We start from the raw sequence: 11,557 nt of genomic DNA, 5'->3' as shown, positions 1-11,557 counted from the left end.
CTCTTAAAAAGTCCCTGACCCGTGTAGTGGGGCTCCTGGAGGCCAGCTCAAGGGCCGGGATGGCTCAAAATTTTATAGTTTTATTTATGTTTTGAATTCTAAAATTAATATATAATTTTTATGAATTAATGCAACAAGCGGCACCATTTTTTGATGAATATTCTAATTTTTCTGATTTTCTTTATTTTTCGTCTTTAAAAAATATAATAAAATAAAAGTGAAGTAAAAAAATAATGACATTTTGCAGACACGATCCTTACATTTTTCTTGGCATTTCAGAAAATAATGGCCTCAAAAAATGGCAAAAAAATATAAAACGCTGTCAAAAAGCCCTCGGCCCCCGTAGTGGCACCTATAGGGCAGCTCAGGGGCTGGGATGGGTCAAAAATTTACATTTTTATTTATTTTTTACATTCTAAAATTAATATATGATTTTTAGGAATTAATGCATCAAGCGGCACCATTTTTTGATGAATATTCTATTTTTTATGATTTTCTTTATTTTTCATCTTTAAAAAATATAATAAAATAAAAACGACGTAAAAAAATAATTAAATTTGGTAGACACAATCCTTACATTTTTCTAGGCATGCCAGAAAAATGGCTTCAAAAAATGACAAAAAAAGTAAAACGCTATCAAAATGTCTCTGCCCTGCGTAGTGGGGCGCCTAAAGGCCAGTTCAGGGGCCGGGATGGTTCAAAAAATTATATTTTTATTTATGTTTTGTATTTTAAAATTAATATATGATTTTAAGGATTTAATGCAACAAGCCGTACCTTTTTTTGCTAAATATTCTATTTTTTTATGATTTTCTTTATTTTTTGTCTTTAAAAAATATAATAAAATAAAAACGACGTCAAAAAAATGAAATTTTGCAGACATGATCCTTACATTTTTCTAGGCATGCCAAAAAAAGGCGTCAAAAAATGACAAAAAAAGTAAAACGCTGTCAAAAGCCCCCGGCCCACGTAATGGGGCGCCCATGGGCCAGCTCAGGGGCCGAGATGTGTCAAAAATTTACATTGTTATTTATGTTTTGCATTCTAAAATTAGTATATGATTTTTAGGAATTAATGCAAAAAGCAGCACCATTTTTTGATGAATATTCTATTTTTTATGATTTTCTTTATTTTTCATCTTTAAAAAATATAATAAAATAAAAATGATGTCAAAAATTCATAATATTTTGCTAACACAATCCTTACATTTTTCTAGGCATGCAAAAAAAAAATGGCCTAAAAAATGACAAAAAAGTAAAACGCTGTTAAGAAGTCCCCGGCCCGCGTAGTGGGGCTCCCAGGGGCCAACTCAAGGGCCGGGATGGCTCAAAATTTTATATTTTTATTTATGTTTTGAATTCTAAAATTAATATATAATTTTTAGGAATTAATGCAACTAGCGGCACCATTTTTTGATGAATATTCTATTTTTTATGATTTTCTTTATTTTTCATCTTTAAAAAATATAATAAAATAAAAATGACGTCAAAAAAATGCAATTTTACGGCACGATCCTTACATTATTTTAGGCATGCCGGAAAAAAATAACAAAAAAAAAGTAAAACGTTGTCAAAAAGCCCCCGGCCCGCGTAGTGGGGCGCCCATGAACCAGCTCAGGGGCCGGGATGGGTCAAAAATCTACATTTTTATTTATATTTTGCATTCTAAAATTAATATATGATTTTTAGGAATTAATGCAACATGCGGCGCCATTTTTTGATGAATATTATTTTTTTTATGATTTGGTGGCCGACGTAATCAGTTAGATTATGGATCATAGCCTGTCAGGTTATGGACGCCAGCGGGTTTACCTGCCAGGTTATGGATCATAACCTATCAGGTTATGGTGCGATCGGACGGGAGACCGCCGGCATATCTTAAATTTTCCAAGGGTATTTTTAGAAATTTATGTGTTTGTAAATCTAGATTTACCTTAAGTTAGCTTATTTATTAACTTTTCTAAAACATCGGCCTATTAATTTTAATTCCTCTTAAATCTTGGTCATTTTCCCTCCTTCTCCCACTTTCCTTTTCCTTAAAGCTATAAAAAACGACGAACGATGAGGTCTGGGTTTGAACTTTAGTGGGTCCCTTTGTGTGATGGCCGTTGGATTGGTGCTTTGTGGGTCTTCTTCTTTCTCCTTTTTTTTCTCCCTTTCTCTTTTTTTTTTCTTTTTTTTTTTTTGAGATTTGGATTGGGCTTACAAAAAAATGCAATGCTTACAAATTTTGGATTGATTTAAAAGGATGGAAGTTTGTGTTTAAGTGTTGGGTTCAGACAGTAGAATTATGGTACGATATAATTAGAGTTATCACGAACACGACATGAACAATAAATGTGTTAGTAATTCAAACACAAGTATGAAATGTCTATCAGACAAGTAACACGACGCGCTATCCGAACATGTTTTTTAAATGAGATGTGATAGGATAACACGAAAAAATACGTTTATGACCCACGTATATCCCGACTAATAGGAATAGTGGAAAATTAATATTTTTGCATTTGAAACAAGCATTAATTAACTACTAAATATGCTAGTTTGACTACTAAATACTAATTATAGCTAAAAAAGCGTATGATAACAAGTTTGCAGGTACCCTTTATATATTGTGTATATTTTGATATTTTAAGTTTAATTTTTTGAATATATATATATATATATGGGTAATATCGTGTCAATATGTTTAGGACATAACAAAAAAAAAAAAGAAAAAAAACCGTCCATCCACCCTATCCATTAAGCTACAGCAGCAGAGAACTCACTAATGATCTCCCCGCGTAACGGAGATCTTGGAAAACCTTGGTGAGATCTTCCCCACTCAAGAGAGATATCTAGCTGCGAGAGCTTCATGGAGATCTCACTAAAGATCTCCCCAGTGCTTGAAGAGAGAGAGAGGGAGAGATCCACGGTGAAGGTAACGCGGCCAAAGTGGCAGCAAGGTATGCAAAAGTGGCAGCAAGGTAAGCAAAGGTGAGTAAAAAAATACAATAATAAGGATGCGTTTGGAACTCGTTTTAAAATAATTTTATTTTTTATATGAAAATAAAAATAAAAATATTTTCAATCTTAAACAGAAATTATTTTTAAAAATGTGTTTAGTAGTTTTATTAACAAATTATTTTCAGTATAAAAAAACTCATTAATATCTTACTCTCTTTCTCTCTGCTCGAGAAATGAGAAAACGAAAATAAAAAATAAAAAATAACTAAAAGTCGTTTTTCATTTCTCTTTCATTTTATACTAAACCAAAAAATCATTTTCATTTCCGTTTTTTATCTTGATTACAGTAAACGCCGTTTTAAAAATATTTTCATTTTTTTTTCTCAAAAAACGTGAAAAATAAAAACGGGATCAATTCCAAACACGGCCTAGGCATTTTTGTCTGCATGCTCTGTTAACATGGATAAAAATACTAGGCCCTTGTTGCAATTACTTTTAAGAAAAGTACATTATTTGTCATGATTTTGTAATGATCTATTATTTATGATATTCTAAATAATTAAATGTCACTGTGATTTTTTATTTTTTTATTAATTGAATGACAAATGCTTATTTTTTAGTAGAGTATTATAAATAATATTTGGATAAATTACACTTTTCCTCCCTGAACTATTGGCCTTGTAACAAAATGCCTCTTAAATTTTAAAAATAACAAATTTTCGCCCTGAACAATTAGCCGTTAGCACGCGTCCCCATTTTCCTCCCCTCGGTTAAATTTTGAATGTTAAGTGTCACGTTAGTGGCATGTGACTCTCATTCAAGGGTAAATAAGTAATTTATTGTGTTGAGTTAGAAATAAGAAAATCCTCCCTCTTCGAAATAGGGCAAAAAAAATTGAGAAATTGAGACACCTAACCCCCCATCTTCGAACCCATTCCCACACACCCAAAATCCTCTCATCCTTGTATAAGCAACATCCCCAAAACCGTCTTCCCGGATTTAATCGAGTCCTTGTCATCTTCACAACACATTACAACTTACAGTAACATCTTGGCTGCACTCTAGTCTCAACCTCCTCATTAATTTCTCCTTCCCATCGACATTTGGGCCCAATACTTGCAGAGCTGTGCGAACCCTTCCTACCTCTGCTACTACTGTTGGTCGCCATTCATAGATTCAGGCAAGGTGGAGTGACCCAGGGCTGCGACTCTTCCCATCGAATTTGGGCAAAATCAGAGAGGGCTGAGAAGGGGATGAGAAATGAGAATTAGGGCAAAATTCAGAAATGGTCACGAAATAAAAGGGAACCTGAGAAGGGGATGAGTGTATGGGTAAAATCGTCATTTCATAATAGAATAAAAATTAAATGCATCGGCGACTTCCACGTGACACTTAACGTTCAAAATTTAACTGAGTGGCCGGAAAAAGGGGACGCGTGAAAATTTTTGAAAAAGTGTATTTCCTAACAAACACCTAGCTCTATTTTCACAATATTTTAGTTTTTTATCATTTATATTTTTATTTTCTTTGGTAAATTGTCACATCATTTTTGTTATTCTATTTGCTTTCTATATTTTCTTTGTGCATATCTAGAGGAAGAGTTATATGGACTCGTTCAGCTCATGAGTTCAAACTAATGATTTTAGTTTTGCATTTAAATTTTATGAGAGAACCCATTGGTGAAACTTTTTAAATTTATATTTTTTTTATAAGAGAAAACACTGGAATAGAATCAAAATCACGAATTTAAAACTTTTTATAATAAAACAAAACAAATCACTAATTACTTTTTTAAATAGAAAAATCACCAAATATTAATACTCAACAATTCATGAAATTTAAAAGTAATTATGAATAATGAAATAATAAAAAGATAAAGACTGAAAATATATAGAAAGGTGCAAAACGCTCCACCCTAAAGAGGATAAATGCAAAGGTCCAAAGCATAAATGGTTTGGTCTTTAAATTAATGTTGTTTGAATGTAGAGAAGTTTATTTACATGAACTTAGAGAATCGTGATTACATCTCAATTAGTAATATTGGCTAATGCGTATGTATGGTATTTTGAAAAGAATAATTAAAATTTATTAGTAGACGTTGTTTGATCTAATCTGATTTCTTAAAAATAGAGATAATCATTAATTTCTAAAATTTTCTTTTACCCATTGCCATGACATCAATTGACCAATTTATTTTGTTACTTATACGCATGAAAATTTTCTGCCATAAGTTTTTTATTTTTCTTTATTTCATATATTCTAATAATTTTTTTGGAAAGATAAAAGTTAGTTTTGTATAATTTTTCTTCCATAAAGAATTAACTATAATCTCTTTATTTTTCTAAAAAATAAAAAAAATAGATTGACATTTCATTATTATTTTTTTTAAAAAGCAAATGTAAAATAACATTTTTAATTGTTTTTAAATAATAGAAGTTCACTAATATTTTCTTAGGGAAATTCGTTAATATTATTTTAGTCCAAAATTGTTTTAAAAAATATGTAAGAGCATACACAACTGCAAGCACGTCCGAAAACTAGTAATTAATAAAAAGCATGTAAAACATGACATTCAACTTTTTTTTTATTATTTACAGAAACTCTTTGCTTTTCCTTAAAAATAAAGCATTAAAAAAAATATAAAAAAAAAACCTTTATGCTCTCTCTCACAGAAACTAGGATAAAAAAAGAATTTTTGCACGTTTTTCAATGCTCTTACCAAAAGCCACTGCACATGACACAGCTCAAGAAGGATAGTATTAAAACTCTGTGGGCTTTCGCATGTAGAAACAGAACAGACAATAGAAAGAGACATGGGAGTAAAATATAAGTGTGAGAGAGGCATTATAAGAACCTACTTTTTCCCATTGAGCTTCCTTTGTGCCGCTGCATTACAAGTCAAATGATCCATAAAAAAGAATTGTAAGGCCAACACGTGAAGATTTTGAAACTGCTATCAACAACCTCACGCTCAACTTATGCGTAGCAGCGTAGCGAACCGTACAAAATCAAAAGCCAAGCCCGAAATTATGTGCCTTTAACGCTGAAGTGTTTGAAGATCTGCAAGTCAGGAGGTCAATTTTATAATAAATAAGGGTACAAAAGTGGGCTCTGTTTCAGCTGATCATTCGATAGAAACACGGGAGACAACTACTCATCTTGTATACTTCGAAGATTTCAACATCTGCAGCATCCAAGCATGTCGAACTTACATTCATGAATTAAGGGAAAGAATTAAGAAGATGTGGAAACTCATATATATAAAGGGAAAGAATTAAGAAGACTGATTGATCCAGAAAGAAACTCATCCTTGAGTTTCTTCGTCTTTATACAAATTTGAAATATCCTCATTTTTGGAGTGATATTTTTGCAGTCATATGATCAATAGTAACAGAAACACGAAAAAAAGATATCGCAATTTGACACTACAGTTAAGTTTGTTCCGAGCGAAGAAGGCAATCAAAACATTCAATTAAATATCTCGCTTGCAGATAAGAAAGTCAAGGCAATAATTTTTTTCAAAAAAAAAAAAAAAAAAATATGTATCTAATTTACTCTCATATAGTGAAGAAAAATAATAATAATAATTATTATTTGCAAGAAAAAGAATAAAATAACGATCGGTGTAACCTGGAGTGTACATGTATGGACAACCAGAAAAATGGTGTACAATAACTAATTCTGATTATGTCCAGAGCCCTTCTAGTTGAAAGGTATTCATGACCATCCTCTACTTCATCCAACTGATGGTAGCTTAATTGATTTAAACACATGGCCACTCATATATTTATATCCTGTCTGTCAACAAGGACAAAATGGCCGGTTTCCATATCATCAAGCTTTATATCCTGTCTAAAAAAAAACTCAAGCATCTCAGCACCCTATAAATTATTATTATTATTTTTTTAAAAGTAGTTAAGGAAGGATGAAGAAAAATATTTGACACCTAATTCAAAAAAACATAATCTTTTCAGAGGCCTATTCAGAGACTCTTAACCACAAGGCAATATTTTGTCCCTAGGTAAAACCTAGGAGCTAACATGAAGACAAAATACGTACAGATTTTAGTTTTGCATCCTTTATCACGCACATTTCAAAATCTGAATGAGATCAGATTAAGCAAGCAAATTTGTATTTTGTAATTAGATAATGATTCCCATAATTGGACTATGACCAATCTATACTAATGTATACTATCAAATTCACTGAACTGAATTTGAACCATTTTCGAACCATGTAATTCGAACCATTTTCGATTTACGTGAATATTTTGTGAGAGAAAATACTGTAGCGAACAACGAATCATGATTCGAATCAAGGAACGAATTCCTCTACCAAACATCCTATAAAATTGTGCCTAATATGCTGTTATTTTTTAACCACGGTTTATAGCGTACCATAAATATCTAGCGCAATGGTATTACAGCTGTCAAGCCAAACACCATTTAAAGCACCAAACTTTTAATTAAACATTATGAAATGTCATCCCTAAAGAAAAGTAAAGAGCTTCTTGTCTTCTTCCTCTACAGTAATATAAATCCATGCAATGCCACCACAATTATTGGCCAAATTAGAAAGTCTGCTAATTTTCTAGTAATTTCTAACAAATTATTTACTCTATAAACCCACACAAAAAAATCCCTAAAATAGGAGAAGTGCCAGGATAAAGAGACCATTTCAAAGTCGAGATGACGAAAAGAAACCAATTTTTCACATAATTAGGGCAGATATGTAAGCCATCATAATCCTATCTAATCCAAAGCAACAAAAGGTGTGTGTGCGTTTTTTTTTTTTCTTTAGCTTTTCGCAATGTTTATCGGCAATGATGAAGAAATTATGGGTTCATTTTAAAATAATATTATTTTTTTTTGTATGAAAATGAAAATAAAAATATTTTTAATCTCAGACATAAATTATTTTTAAAAATACGTTTGGTAATTTTATCAATAGGTTATTTTCAGTATAAAGAATCCATTAATATCTCTATTTCTCTCTCTATTCAAGAGATGAGAAAACAGAAACAAAAAATAAAAAACGACTAAAAGTCATTTTTCATTTCTATCTCATTTTACGCTAAATTAAAAAAAATCATTTTTATTTTTGTTTTTTTATCTTTAATTACGCCAAACGCTGTTTCTCTCCCGTTTTCATTTTTTCTTTCTTAAAAAACGTAAAAAACAAAAATAAAAACAACTCCAAACACATCCTATATACAGTTTGAGCTTCTGAGTGACGATGGCTCAATAATCGATTTGTCCTCCACCACTGCTCATCACCGTGACGCTGTCTTAGAGTTTCTCCGTCGCGACCGCGCTTGAAGAGAGAAGTCTGGCGAACGACGGACACAGACAACGATGATCTCCGGGGACAACGGCCGACGTGACTTCTTCTCTGGTTTAGCTTAGATCTCCATTTCGTGACAATTCTGAGAGAGTGATCAGCGATCTGAGAGAGAAGATCCGTGCGAGAGAGAGACCGGCAATGCGTCGAATGCCGGCGACGGGAAAGAGAGAGGAAGGCGGCAAATCGGTGAATTAGAGAGAAAGATCAGTTCGGGAGGGAAGAGAGAGAGAGATCGGCGGGGAAATTGATCGTTGGGAGAGAGAGAGAGAGAACGAGAGGTGGAAGGGGAGAGAGAGAAGCGTCGGGAGGAGAGAACGAGTGCTATATTACTTATCATATTTGATAATTGTTCGCTTCAAAAGCACTCATCAAATATGCTCGGCCCGTTTGATAGCGTTTTTAAAATGATTTTGTTTCAGTACATAAGTAAAAATAAAATTATTTTAAAAATTATTTTTTAAATCGATTTTGAGATTGCGTTTAATAAATTTGTTTAGAAATTATTTTGAGTTAATAAAAAAGTAAAATCGTGTTTGGTTATAATTATTAATTAATATATTATAACATTGTTGATAAGTATTACAAAATAAAAAATAACTTTTAACTGTTTTTTAATTCATTCACAAAAATCATTCTCATTGTTTTTTTTATTTCATTTTCATTTTTACAATATTTATTAAACAAATATGATTTATAAACTATTTTTATTTTTGTGTCTTAAAAAACTTGCATAAATGTTTTCAAAAATAATCTGAAATCAATTCTAACACTCATTATCTTCGATGCATTTATGAGAAAAGTCACGCACGATATAATAGAACTGCTCCAAGAAACTCATCAGGATTTCACGGTCGAAATCCTTCCTTCTATTTTTCTCACTTTTTACTCTAAAATTAATTTATTTTTCATTTTGATCATTTTTTACTCCTTTTTTTTTTTTTTTCTCTAGAAATTTTGGCCTTTTTCCTTGTCCAAAATAAATAAATTTTGGTCTTTATTTTTCACTTTTTTCTTTGTCTAAAAACTTATTTATTTCTCAATTTTGGTCTTTTTTGTCCTTTTTTTTATTTTTATCGTGAAATTTTAATTTTTTCTGTTGGGTTCTTTTTATCATAAAACTTATTTATTTCTTCATTTTAATCATTCTTTAAATCCTTTTTTTTTAATTTTTATCCTGTGATGTTTTTTTTTGTTCCTAACCCTAGAACTTATATATTTAATCATTTTGGTCCTCTTTTGATCTTTTTTTATTTTTACTTTTTCTTTGAAACTTTTCTTTTTTTGTTCTTTTTTCCATAAAACTTATTTATTTCCTCATTTTGGTCATTTTTTTACTTGTTTTTTTAGTTTTTACATTGAAGCTTTAATTTTTTTTTTATTTTGATCACTTTTGCCTTAAATCTTATTTATTTCTTTATTTTAGTTATTTTTTTGACTCCCATTTTTCCTTAAAATCTTTTTTTTTTCATTTTTTCCTTTTTGAGATTTTATATTCAAATTTTATAAGCTTTTAATAATAACACGATAATTAAAACTTAACACTCATATTACTCTCCACGGCACTTGAAATTTGAATTAATAATTAACATGTTGAACGAAACTACACACTAAATTACTTAAAGAAAAAGAAAATTGAGACGTATAGATTATCATATAATAATTAACTACTCAAAAAATGTTATCATATAATTAGTATATTAAACGAAACATTACAAAAAAGAGAAAAAGAAAATAAGAAAGAAAGAAAGGTGTCCCGCTATATTAGAACAGGCTTATGTACAATAAAATTTTCAACTCCTAGATACAATTTATTATCTTTTTTTCCTTGAAAAAATTATGCTCTTCTTTTCCTTCTTATGTTAGACGATCCTTTTTTTTTTTTTTTTTTTTTTTTTTTTTTTTTTTTTTTGGGTCTTTTTTTTTTTTTTTTTTTTTTTTTTTTTTTTTTACTGCTGTAATGGATTAATAATAAAACAAATTCAATTTTCAAGATAGGATGCTTTTGAAAAATTATTATTTTTCATTAGGGATAAAATGAATTGGTACCTTTTATTATATCAAAACATACATTTAATATCTTTTATTTTTAATAATATTAAAATGACATCTCAAATTAAAAAAAAAAAACTTTTATAGTACATTGATATTGATTTTTTAAATATAAAATGTCAAATTTACCTTTTTCCTTATTTTATAAATTATAGCCTGAAGTTTCATTTAAAATTCAAAAATAGTTTTAAAACATTTAAAAATTAAAAAAAAAAACTACTTACTTTGAACTAATTGAGAAATCAAACAAACACTTTCAGGAAAAAAAAAAAAAAAAAAAAAGGAGAGAAATCAAACGTTTAGATGCAGATCCATTTAAAACAGGTAAAAAGACAATCGGATCCAGATCCATTTCACCTAGGCAACCAAAATGCAGAGAACTTACAGTACGTGAAATTCAGAAATATTATTCAAACTCAGCAATTTTCTGATGAAAACAAATCAAATGAAAAAAAAATCATTTTAATTCAGAAAAAAGAAAAAAAAAAAAAAGGAAAAGCCGCAAACAACATAAGAATACGAAGACCCAAAGAGTTCAACTACGAAGACGATGGCGGTTCGCTTTCCTTGTCGTCGTCGGAATCCAAGGACAATGACGATAAATCGTCGCTGAGGAAAATAAATCTGAGTGAGGCGAAAAAAACTCCGGGTACCTAAAATTGATGGAGTTGATAATGAAATCTCTGATTTCTTTCCTTTCGTTGCAATGCTTGGCGAAAAGGCGGGCACGACCAGATATGGGTTACAAATGGATAGCTAGAAATGGATTTGACTATTGGGTTTTACAGACGAATTGAATAATCAATGTTTTTTTTCATATCCGTGCAGGAAGGAACTAAAGCAAAAGTGATTTTAAGTGGGAGAAATATAGATAGTAAAGTCACTTATTTGGATTGGATATTGAATTGGGCCAAGACCTAATAGTAAATCTGCAGCACCACTTGAAGAAGTTACTTACTTCTTTCTTTAAGTGTTTGAAAAATAAAAATAAAAAAAGTTGTAAATAACAACTTGCATGAGTCGGTTGTAGAGCATTTAGGCTTAGTTTGATATTACTTTTATAATTAATAAAATTTTTATAATACTCTTAATTAAATTTAAAATTTATAATCTTTTTAATTTAAAATTCAATCTCATAATATAATATAATATAATATAATAGTAATATTGTAATAAATAATATCATAATTATATTAATAACTCTAATATTGTTATTTTAT

This window comes from Morus notabilis, unplaced genomic scaffold (genome assembly GCF_000414095.1).
Source record: "Morus notabilis unplaced genomic scaffold, ASM41409v2 Scaffold302, whole genome shotgun sequence".
Lineage (NCBI taxonomy): Eukaryota > Viridiplantae > Streptophyta > Magnoliopsida > Rosales > Moraceae > Morus > Morus notabilis.
This window is presented reverse-complemented; position numbering follows the sequence as displayed.